Raw genomic sequence first — 12,132 nt, forward strand, 5'->3', positions numbered from 1 at the left:
GATGGGTGGCATGTAAAAAGAAGACTTGTGTACAAATGTGTTTCAGCTAGCACAAACTAACCAAATGCCTTTTTAATTTGCGCCCAAATTTATTGATCCATCCAAGATTTACCTGTGGAGTAAATCACAGAGAAATCCATTCGTCCATACCAGCTGAAACGCATTTGTGCATAAGTCTAGTAAAAAAAAACAGCTTGGAATATCTGGAATTTATATTCTACATGATTCATCGATAAAGGGTTATTCCAGGCACCATGATCACTTCAGTGGTTTGAAGTGGTCATGGTGTCTGGAGTCTATATGTGCAGCGTTTAACTATGGTGAAGATGGATGTCATAAAATTTGCACCATTACTGGGGAAAAGGGGCCAGGATACTCCAGGCATTAACCACTACGGTAGGCTGTAGTGGTTATGATGCGTTTAGTAACCCTTTAATTACTTGATATACATATTGTAGCATTTGAATGCTACATATTGCTAATGCATCATCAGTAGAATCTGTTCAACCCTTGGGGGTTGCAGGTTCAATTACCGGCACGATTGACTAATCCCTTCATCTTTCCAAGGTAGATAAAATGAGTATCATTGAGTATCATTGGGTAATAGTAACATCCCTAGAATGCATTTGGAAACCAAAGAATATCTGAATGTACCTTTCCTGGTTAAACACTTTGTTGTTATTATTATTGCAGGTTCAGAAAAACATGGAGAATCTGGCAGTCGTACATGAAAGATAATGTAGCAGTCGTCTAGTCCTCCAATATGTTAAACATAAAGATCTATCCAGCACAAACAGTGTTATTTACTTAAGTGTGGATTATCATGAATTCTGAGAATTTTTCAAAACTGGAAGCCTGTTTTACATTTTTCTACTTTGGGATAAAATTTCAATTCTTGAAAATTCACACGTTAGTGATTCCCACGGAAGGGCTATAATTCAGTCAAATTACAGTTGTTAATCCTAATGATATAAAATAGCCAGGAGATGAGAATGACTAGTTCAGAAATTGCCTGGGTGTGAAGGCCCAAACAATTCCTCCTTGTTACTGGAATGAGGGTATAATTAGGGGTTTTAGTGCTTGACTTCAAACTGAATCAGGGTTAGTTCCTAAAATGAGAACTGTCCAGAAGTCAAGAAGAATTCAAGCTGAATTTCAAATTTAAAGTGGTCTGGCTGCTGTGACCCTTTTGCACCTAGTGCTGCAATGTAAAACATTGCAGTTCCAGAGAACTGCAAAGTTTAAATTGCAGCTTCAAGTCTGCCCTCAGTAGCTGTCTACAAGACAGCCACTGAAGGTGCTTCCGGAATCCAAACGGACCTTTTGTCCGTTATCTGACGCTGGACGTCCCCACGCTCTGCATGAGGACCTCCAGTGTCAGATTTTCCCCATCGGAAAGTATTGAATAATGCTTTCCTATGGTGAGATACAAATATACTAGTGTGAGCATGGCCATTGCCATGCATGTGCATTAGGTCTCCCCCGCCAGCTTACGTAGGCGTGGAAGGAGTGTGGGCAGAGGCTGACCCAGCGCAGAGGGACATCGGCACTTGATTCATGTAAGTGGCTGAAAGGGTTTTAACCTCTTCAGCACCGCGTGAGGGGGGGTGCGAGGGAGGGGAGGACCTATTAAACCTATAGTGCCAGGAAAATTTGGCCTTAAAGGATCCCTTTAAGCCAAAGAAACCAAACTGGAGTCATTGCTGACTTGGAGAATTTTCCAGTTCATCTACTTTGGCCTTAAATTTGAAAATCACATTAAATTCCTGACAATCCGCCCTTTAGTGAATAACTCTGTACATGTGATATCCATGGAGAATCTGACAGCACTGCCATAGGCACAGCTCGCAACGATGGGATGTATGCAGTCGGGCTGGAGGGGGGACTGAAGGGATGAGACAGCATGTCTGGCTGGTCCCTTACTGGCCAGTAGGCATGTGCATTGGGGAAAATTTTCGGTTCGGCTCGGCATTCGGAAATTCAGGATTTTCTCAATTCAGCACTTCAAGACTTCGGAACTTCGGCAACTTCGGAACTTCAGCATTTCGGGACGTCTATTGCAGCCACTTAGTAGATAACTCCCTAATTCGCACGGTATTAGGGAGTTATCTACCAAAATGCTGAAAGACCTAAATTGTTCTTTCAGACAAATTTGCTAATATTAAGTAAAAATTACTTAGTATTAGTAAATTTTGCCCTTACTCGCGGGCATGTCTAGTAAACAGTGAGCAGCCTATGGCTGCTCACTGTTTAAAAAAGAAAAAAAAAAAGGTCCTATTGCCCCCCCTGGCCCCCACCACTGAGCGGCAGGTGGGGGCCCTAAAGTAAAATGATGAGGGGCCCTGAGCGGTGGGTGGGGGCCCTAAATTGGAATAAGGGGGGGACCTAATGTCCTCCTCCCTGGCCCCCACCCCTTAGCGGCAAGTGGGGGCCCTAAATACTAATAAGGGGGGACGACCTAATGTCCTCCCCCATGGCCCCCACCCCTGAGCGGCGGGTGGGGGCCCTAAATACTAATAAGGGGGGGGACCTACCCGCCGCTCAGGGGTGGGGGCCCTAAAGTAAAATGATGGGGGGGACCTATTGTCCTCCCCCCCGGCCCCCACCCCTGAGCGGTGGGTGGGGACCCTAAAAACTAATAAGGGGGGACAACCTACTATCCTTCCCCATGGCACCCACCCCTGAGCGGCGGGTCGGGGCCCTAAATTGGAATAAGGGGGGCCCTAATGTCCTGCCCCCTGGCCCCCACCCCTGAGCGGCGGGTGGGGGCCCTAAATACTAATAGGGGGGACCTAATGTCCACCCCCTGGCCCCCACCCCTGAGCGGTGGGAGGGGGCCTTAAATACTAATAAGGGGGGGGGGGAACCTAAGGCCCTAAAAAAAATGTGTCCCCCCCAGGTGACTAGGGGTCCCCAAACCCATTCAATGTTTTTTTTCTTCTAAAATCTTCTTTTTTTCAGCCCCAAAAAAGGCCAAATAAAAAAATCATAATAACCGAAGCACAGTATTGCCTAAGTACTAATATACTTACCCAGTGAAAGAAGAAGAATGTTACATTGTATACAATTTTAAATAAAAAGTATACAAACATAGCCAGGATTCAGCTGTAAGCATTTGCAACACTTCACACACATTCATATAAAATGTAAGTTACTTAGCCCGTCAATGTAATGACAGGAATGAATAAATAGATTATTCCCTAATTCCCACGGTAATTAGGCAATACTGTGCTTCGGTTATTATGGTTTTTTTATTTGGCCTTTTTTGGGGCTGAAAAAAGATTTTAGAAGAAAAAAACATTGAATGGTAAGTTGTTGTTTTTTTTTTTTTTTTTTTTTTTACAGGTACTTAGTTAAAGGTCCCCCCCTCATTATTTTTAGGGTGAGGGGGGTAGGTAGGGGGATAATTTTTTTTTTTGGGGGGGGGGACTAGGGGTTTGGGGACCATTAGTATTTAGGGCCCCAGGGGGGGGAGGACATTAGGTCCCCACCTTATTCCAATCTAGGGACCCCACCCGCCACTCAGGGGTGGGGGCCAGGGGAGAGGACACTAGGTCCCACCCCTTACTAGTATTTAGGGCCCCCACCCGCCGCTCAGGGGTGAGGGCCAGGGGGGAGGACATTAGGTCCCCCCCCCCTTATTCTTGTTTAGGGCCCCCACCCACCGCTCAAGGGTGGGGGCCAGCTGGGAGCACATTAGGTCCTCCCCCCCCTTATTCTAGTTTAGGGTCCCCACCCACCGCTCAGGGGTGGGGGCCAGGAGGGGGGAGGACATTAGGTCCCCCCCCCTATTCTTGTTTAGGGCCCCCACTCACCGCTCAGGGGTGTGGGCCAGGGGAGGACATTAGTTCCCTCCCTTATTAGTATTTAGGGCCCCCACCCACCGCTCAGGGGTGGGGGCCAGGGGGGAAGACATTAGGTCCCCCCCTTATTATAATTTAGGGCCCCCACCCGCAGCTCAGGTGTGGGGGCCAGGGGGGAAGACATTAGGTCCCCCCCTTATTATAATTTAGGGCCCCCACCCGCAGCTCAGGTGTGGGGGCCAGGGGGAGGACATTAGGTCTCCCCCCCCTTATTCCAATTTAGGGCCCCCACCCGCCGCTCAGGGGTGGGGGACATTAGGTCGTCCCCCCTTATTAGTATTTAGGGCCCCCACTCGCCGCTCAGGGGTGGGGGCCAGGGGGGAGGACATTAGGTCGTCCCCCCTTATTAGTATTTAGGGCCCCCACTCGCCGCTCAGTGGTGGGGGCCAGGGGGGAGGACATAAGGTCCCCCCCTTATTCCAAATTAGGGCCCCCACCCACCGCTCAGGGCCCCTCATCATTTTACTTTAGGGCCCCCACCTGCCGCTCAGTGGTGGGGGGTGGGGCAATAGGACCTTTTTTTTATTTTTTAAACAGTGAGCAGCCACAGGCGGCTCACTGTTTACTAGACATGCCCCTACTCGCGGTATAGTGAGTAGGGGCAAAATTTACTAATACTAAGTAATTTTTACTTAATATTAGTAAATTTGTCTGAAAGAACAATTTAGGTCTTTCAGCCTTTTAGTAGATAGCTCCCTAATACCGTGGGAATTAGGGAGTTATCTACATATTCATTCCTGTCATTACATTGGCTGGCTAAGTAACATGCATTTTATATGAATGTATGTTACTTGATTGTTGTAAGTGTTGCAAATGCTTACAGCTGAATCCTGTCTATGTTTGTATACTTTTTATTTAAAATTGTATACAATGTAACATTCTTCTTCTTTCACTGGGTAAGTATATTATTAATTAGGCAATACTGTGCTTCGGAACTTCGGCATTTTGACACTTCGGAAATTCGGCACTTCAGAAATTTGGTAATTTCGGGACCTCGGCAATTTGTCACTTTGGCAATTCGGACATTCGGAAGTACCCGAATGTCCGAATTGCCAGAAATTCGTCCGAATTCATATACGAATTGCACATGTCTACTGGCCAGACAGTGCAGGGACTAATGATGAAGGGCTCTCTGAATGGCCCTAATGTTTACTGCACAGCTCAAGCATGTATAATGGTGCACTGTCCGGGGACAGTTCCCTGGTATCACCACATGTGGTACACAGGGAATTAAACTGGGACAGCACTCAAATAAGGACTGCCCCACCAAAAGCAGGACTGTTGGGAGGCATACATAGGGAATGTAAGAATTCTGGTGTTCATGGAGGGAGGGTCAATCTTATTGGATGTGAGACTATGATGGCGAACCTGGCTCTATCATTACCTGCACATTAGGCAAAAAGAAAGGAGGAACCATTCAGCAAGTTCACAGGTTCAACAAGTTACTGCAGTCTTACCATCACATTGATGAATTTCATAATAGTATGCAAATAATTACAAATCCTGCAGGTGCACCTGCCTGTGTTCAAGCAGGGATTACAACTATGACCTAACGGTAAGTAAATAAGTAGTCTATAACACGAGCACCGATTATCAGGATTTAAAAAAAGAAAAAGTTTGTTACTTTTTGATCAATAAACAAGCTTCCATTAAAGGGACACTATAGTCACCCAGACCACTTCAGCTCAATGAAGTGGTCTGGGTGCCTGGTCCCCCAGGTTTTAACCCTTCAGATGTAATTTTAACCCCTTCAGCCCTGTGGGACGGGGGCCCTGAGGGTGGGGGGACCTAAGGATTATATAGTGTCAGAAGAACGAGTTTGTTTTCCTGACACTATAGTGATCCTTTAAGTAACTATCTATCTTGTCTCATGGAAGGCAAACATTGCATAGGTGGTTGTAGTTAAAGCTGTGGGCTATTCCTTAGTCAGAGTAAACTCCAATTTACTTTGAAATAGACTTTTCTCACCACTTTGAAACAAGTTGAAAATGCATTTAATGTGTGTTTCTAATCTTCTCATAATTAATACATATGTAATCTGAAAGATAAGTCAAACCCCTTTTTGTATGCCTACCACACTACAGAAATGAAGATGTACATAGATTTTCCCATTACCCCAGGGTTATTTATTTGTGTTCACGTGGCAGCTCACTTTCAATGATGAATTTGGTTTATTTGTGTAGCCAACAGAAACATGTTATAAATTCAGTCACTCAATCATCAACATCTCTATAAGGATAATTACGTTTTCTATTTTGCTTATGAACAATGCTCCCCACAGGGCAGCAATGATGTGAATGCAGCTTGACAACATGGATTTTTCATAAACATTCCGGTTATGTTACAAGAGAACCATCACTGCTCTGAAAATTATACCTTTAAAAAAAATATCAACCCTTGAGCTGGTTCTTAATGCAATTAAGGGTAACTGGACAATTGGAGTTTTCGTTACAAGGATGAGACACATAAGATTAAGATTTTAGCCTATGCTGGTAATTTACCACTTTATATTGAGCAATCCGCTACTTCAAATTTTATAGCTGAACTCAAAAGTTAGAGGAATCTGCATAACTTGAAATGAAATCTTGCTAAACATCTCTTTCCAGATACCACAAAACTGTACCATTATAACTTCCTTCCGATTCTGAATCAGATCAGGCTGATAGGAGAGCATGATCGCTGCCAAATTTCTCATGGTTTAGCTCTATAAATTCAGTCAACATGAATATCCTGAAAATATTACTTTACCGTTTCCAAACAGTCACCTTACAGCTTCCTCAAGCCCTTTTCTGCCCCTTCTCTAAATATTAACCTCTCCACCTCATTTGGCTCACTGTACCCGCAACTCAGCCTTTCCAAAGGGCATTGGACATGGGACTTTCCGCTTTTTATATAACTATGACCACATCTGTTTACACTTAAAGGGACACTATAGTCACCTGAACAACTTCAGCTTAATGAGGTTGTTCAGGTGAGAAATATAGCTCCCTGCAGCCTTTCTCATGTAAACACTATATTTTCTGAGAAAATACAGTGTTTACATTGAAAGCTAGGAACACCTCCAGTTGCAGTCACTCAGAGTGAACCAGAGGGACTTCTGAGTTGATGGAGGCATAATATGCCTCCATCCACTCAGATCTGCTGTCAGCAGAGCACAGGGCAGCACTGTGCACAGCATCCTATGATTCAGTATCTCCTCCCACTGCATGCAGACACTGAACTTTCCTCATAGAGATTCATTGATTCAATTCATCTCTGTGAGGAGATGCTGATTGGCCAGGGCTGTGTTTGAATCATGCTGGCTCTTCCCCTGATCTGCCTCTTTGTCAGTCTCAGCCAATCCTATGGGAAAGCACTGTGATTGGATCAGGCTACCACATGTCAGCAGACTGCTTGTTTTTCTGATTCTAACAGGATGCAGATTCACAGCTTTAGGCTTGAATACAGTAAGAGTTTTACTATATTTATGGAGGCATGAGGGGTTTGTGTTCCTGACCCCATAGTGATGCTTTAACTCAGATGCAGCGTTAATACCCGTCTTCGACCCCATCCAGGGCAGGCAACCAAATACCTAGGATCCATTCTATACTACCAGCTATGACACTTTTACAGCCCTCGCACAAATTTACACAGATGACCTACGGCATTGAGGAGTACTGTAACCACACCACGCCTCTACCTCGGAGCATTTCAGTTCTATACCAATAACTTCTCCAGGGGACACAGCTCCCTCCATTTAAATTTGTCATACTGGTAGGATGCCCTGCAGCTGTCTTTCACTGACCAAGACCGGTCTATAATGTTGATCTAGTCTCATCAAAGCTCTATGTGTACAAGGTTCCAGGAGATTACTTTCAAAATATTGACAAATTGGTACGATACACCCCAGAAACTACATAGTTAACCCTCAGACCGCGCACCAGGTCTGAAGGTGCCGTGGGGTAATCAGAATACCACTGCATATATTCTGGGAGGGGACGTTCAAGAGGTGGGTTATGACACCATGACCTTCCTGGCTGATGAATGGGTGGAATTCCATCCTGCAGATATACTGCTCAACCAGGCCAAGCTACCAATATTCAAACACAAAATAAAATTTTAAGCACTTGCTCACTGCGGCTAGATCCCTGGTTCCTTCACTCTGGGACCCAGGAAGTGCTGAGCTTAGCTCCTCGGCTGAGAGTAATCAACTGATATGCCCTTGCATTGCAGGACTTAGTGCAGAAAACCTAATAGAAGTAAACAATGGCATCTTTGGAAATTTAGCACGTGTCAACATCAGTACATGACTTGACCCTGCAAGATTCCCAAAACTCTGGTGTGTGCACTATTGCTGTATTGGGGAAATTCCATAAAATACACATGAATAGTGCAATAACCTAAACATAACTGCAATACAGTTAACATATGGATCAGTGGTTTGAAGGGTTCACTAAAGTATAATAATCACCCAGCATGCCTTTCCTTATCAGAGCTTTCTACTAAGGGCTTAAGAGAGAGAAGGAGGCTGAAACCTTTGGGGAGGCCAAGAGAAAATTGGACAGAATATGCAAAAATAAAAAACACGAAGTTCTCCTTTAAAGGGACACTTGGGCACCATAACAACTTAATTTGAATAAAGTTGTTATTGTGCCAGGAGTTCCCTTTAGCCAGTATACCTTCAGGGGTTAAAGTGTTAACAAATGGTTTAACCCCCAAGGTCTTCAGCCCTGGGACTTCCTTTTGAGTTTGAGGAATCAATTAGGAAGCCTCGGACAGGTGTGCTGCGGAGAGCATCAAATGACACTCCCTGGCTGTCAGTAGCTACCCATTCCCAAAATGGAGTGAAATGGGTATGTATCTTTGTTTTCTAAATGGGAAGCTACTGACGGAAACCTCGGACCAAACAGAAGTTCTGGAACAGAGCTGACCAGCATTAACGGTTTAAGTCAGTGCCAGGCACCTCCTCGTACTATAAAAAATGAATTCCAATGCAGTTTTTATGGTGTCCAGAGTGTTCCTTTAAGAGAAACATGTTAACAGCCACTTGATGTCCTATATGCCAAGAGGGCAGTGCTAACCCTATCGTAATACTGCCATGAATTAATCAGACGGGAAAACGATCATCCCATTGCTCGTGCCTGTATGCAACGGAAAATTATTATGACATATGTTGTTAGCGTGCTGTGCGGCCTGACAACAGGCATAAAATATGAACAGAATGTCCAGGGATGCCCAAGTCATGTGTGCCGGGGATGTAACTAGCCCCCTGGCACACAAGTGCAAATAACTCTGAACATGCAGTGTTTCAAGCACTGAAGTGGTCATGGCGGTTGGAAAAACCCTTTAATCCTGTAATGAAAACATTGCCATTTCTACAAAACAGCAATGTTTTTCATTCCAGCGCTAAAATGACAGGGCTACTGCACCCACACCACTGAGTTGAAGTGGTCTGTGTGTCTTTAGTGTCCCTTGAGTAGATCACCTTGACTTGCCATGACCTTCCAATAGAAGTTTTTTTTCTTTCCTTGATAGGGGCTTTAGAAGGAGGGGGCATGAACTAAAAATAGTCCTGTGGAACAGGTTAAGACAAGCCCTGAGGAGCAGAAAGCAAAACAGAAAAGATATGTCAGAATCTCTGGAATGTGTAAGTAAATTCCCAGCAACAAGAACAGAACAATTTAACTAATTATGCTACAGCAGACAAAAAAAATCTCAAATACATTTTGTATTGACAATAAGGGTGGAAGAACCAAGCAGACAATTGTACAATCATCATTATGAGGGTCTCCAGACAATTTTACCTTAGCCGTTGTGCACAGCGCGGCTTGGCCATATTTCACAGAAAAGCAAGGGGTTCAATCTATTATTTATTTATTTTTGCACTGGAGCACATTTTGCATGAGGTTCCAGATTGTCCTCCATCCAGCCAAATTGGTTACAAATTAAGGTTTTCTATATTGTTTCTGAAATGAAGGGAGACCTTTTTCGATTCTGAAATGTTTTCATTGTTGCTTAGACACGAGAGGAAAGTGAGGAACTAACATGGTATATGGATGTATATTTCTGAATTACTGGATTTCCTTGTTATTTGGCCAATTGATCTCCAGGGAACCAGCACTAGTAGGAACAAAGGCTTTTGTGGAAGTTGTGTTTTCTGAATGCAGACTGCTTCCTATCCAGGTGCAGAGAGTGCAAGATTTTTGGCATTGGAGCAGACTACAACTCCTATCATAATGAATCTGCCAGTTTTAAAGATATAGTGCCTAGAGGCTTTAATATCAGTAGGTGTTGTCCGTTTAGAACCATAAGAACATTGCAGTTAAAACCAAGGGTTAGAAATGGCACAAGTACTGTGCTTATAACAACACAGTATCATTGCAGCACTACTTATAATAATTATTGGAAGCCAAACAGCGTCAACATAATATACACTGCTCTGAAAAGCTAAGTGAGCATGAGTTACTATTAGGTTTGGTGACAGTTCACTGCTGCAAATATTTTGGTTTACATAAATACATGAACATTAAAGGGACACTATAGTCACCAGAACAACAGCTTATTGTTCTAGTGAGTAGAGTCATTCCCTTCAGGCATTTTGCAGTAAACACAGTTTTCTTCAGAGAAAATGCAGTGTTTACATTACAGCCTAGAGATACCTTCACTGGTCACTCCTCAGATGACTGCTAGAGGTGCTTCCTGTGGGGCAGTGCTGCACAGTGTACAGCACTGACATTTAGTGTTTTCACCCTCTGCATGGAGACACTGAATTTCCTCATAGAGATGCATTGATTCAATGCATCTCTATCAGGCGATGCTGATTAGTCAGGACTTTGTTTAGCTTGTGCTGGCTCTTCTCCTGATCTGCCTCCTTGACAAGCTCAGCCAATTCAATGCTTTTCTATGGGAAAGCATTGTGATTGGCTGAGATCATCACTTCTGATTATGTCTGCTGCTGCAGAGACAGCAGCAACAGACTAGAATAAAGTTAATATTTTACTATATTGAGGGGGGCAGTGGGGGCTAGACAGTGTTGTTTTTTTCAATTCTTTTTGTTGTGCACATTATGACAGAGAGACTTGTGATGCCACAACAGCGAACACAAGCAGGATTGTGTCAAACAGAGGGAAATGTACGTATGACATAGAGACAATGGCACATTTTTAAGAAAACGAGAATATAATTATAAACAAAATACAGGGAGTGCAGAATTATTAGGCAAATTAGTATTTTGACCACATCATCCTCTTTATGCATGTTGTCTTACTCCAAGCTGTATAGGCTCGAAAGCCTACTACCAATTAAGCATATTAGGTGATGTGCATCTCTGTAATGAGAAGGGGTGTGGTCTAATGACATCAACACCCTATATCAGGTGTGCATAATTATTAGGCAACTTCCTTTCCTTTGGCAAAATGGGTCAAAAGAAGGACTTGACAGGCTCAGAAAAGTCAAAAATAGTGGGATATCTTGCAGAGGGATGCAGCACTCTTAAAATTGCAAAGCTTCTGAAGCGTGATCATCGAACAATCAAGCGTTTCATTCAAAATAGTCAACAGGGTCGCAAGAAGCGTGTGGAGAAACCAAGGCGCAAAATAACTGCCCATGAACTGAGAAAAGTCAAGCGTGCAATATCAATTTCAGTGATATTACATACAATGAATGCTTAACGCATGGATATTTATTTGACTAGGTACAGAAGATGACATCTTTTAAATGAGCTCCATTTGACACCTCGCAAAGTTGGTCTCTTTTAATTGCATTGTTTATAACATTAGTTAATGTTAGAGGCTCTAACGCTTGAATTTCTGTATGGATATTCTCCTCGAGCTGCTCAAGTGTACGCTGTTTGTTCAAATATTCTCAAATTAAGTAATCGAGAGGTGAAAAGTCGGTCGAACGTAGTGGTCAATTAATCTGGAAAAGTCTTGAAATGATCCATTCAGGCTCTGGGGTAGGGGCAGTTCATTCTCAAAGAGAGAGTCAGGATACCCTTTTACACCCCTGTGGTTACTTTTCCAGAAAGCTGTCTCCCGCTGAGCGCAATTATGATATTGGCAACAGAGAATTGTTGGCCATTATGCTAGCACTTAAAGAGTGGCGATACCTTTTGGAAGGTTCCAAGGATCTCCTTTTGATCATTACGGACCACAAGAATTTGCCTTATAGAGGGGATGCTAAACGTCTGTCTTCTAGACAGGCTAGATGGTCTTTCTTTCTGTCTCGCTTTAACTTCGTTATAACTTACAGACCTGGTCCCAAAAACGTGAAGGCAGATGCCTTATCTAGA

The 12,132-nt window shown here is 43.6% G+C and overlaps 1 protein-coding gene across 2 annotated transcripts in view; it reads right to left on the reverse strand.

Annotated features, from left to right (window-relative positions):
* The window catches only part of ARHGAP40 (Rho GTPase activating protein 40), a 57,287-nt gene that overhangs the window by 42,051 nt on the left and 3,104 nt on the right, over positions 1 to 12,132 (reverse strand). The window contains exon 1 of one of the 2 annotated variants that reach the window (XM_063455704.1): positions 6,612 to 6,634. The exons of the other annotated variant lie outside the window; for it this stretch is intronic. The gene's annotated coding sequence lies outside the window, so the exon portion shown is untranslated. Of the gene's footprint in view, positions 1 to 6,611; positions 6,635 to 12,132 lie in introns of those variants that run through there. 2 annotated transcript variants of the gene reach the window in all.

Source organism: Pelobates fuscus, chromosome 5 (genome assembly GCF_036172605.1).
Source record: "Pelobates fuscus isolate aPelFus1 chromosome 5, aPelFus1.pri, whole genome shotgun sequence".
Lineage (NCBI taxonomy): Eukaryota > Metazoa > Chordata > Amphibia > Anura > Pelobatidae > Pelobates > Pelobates fuscus.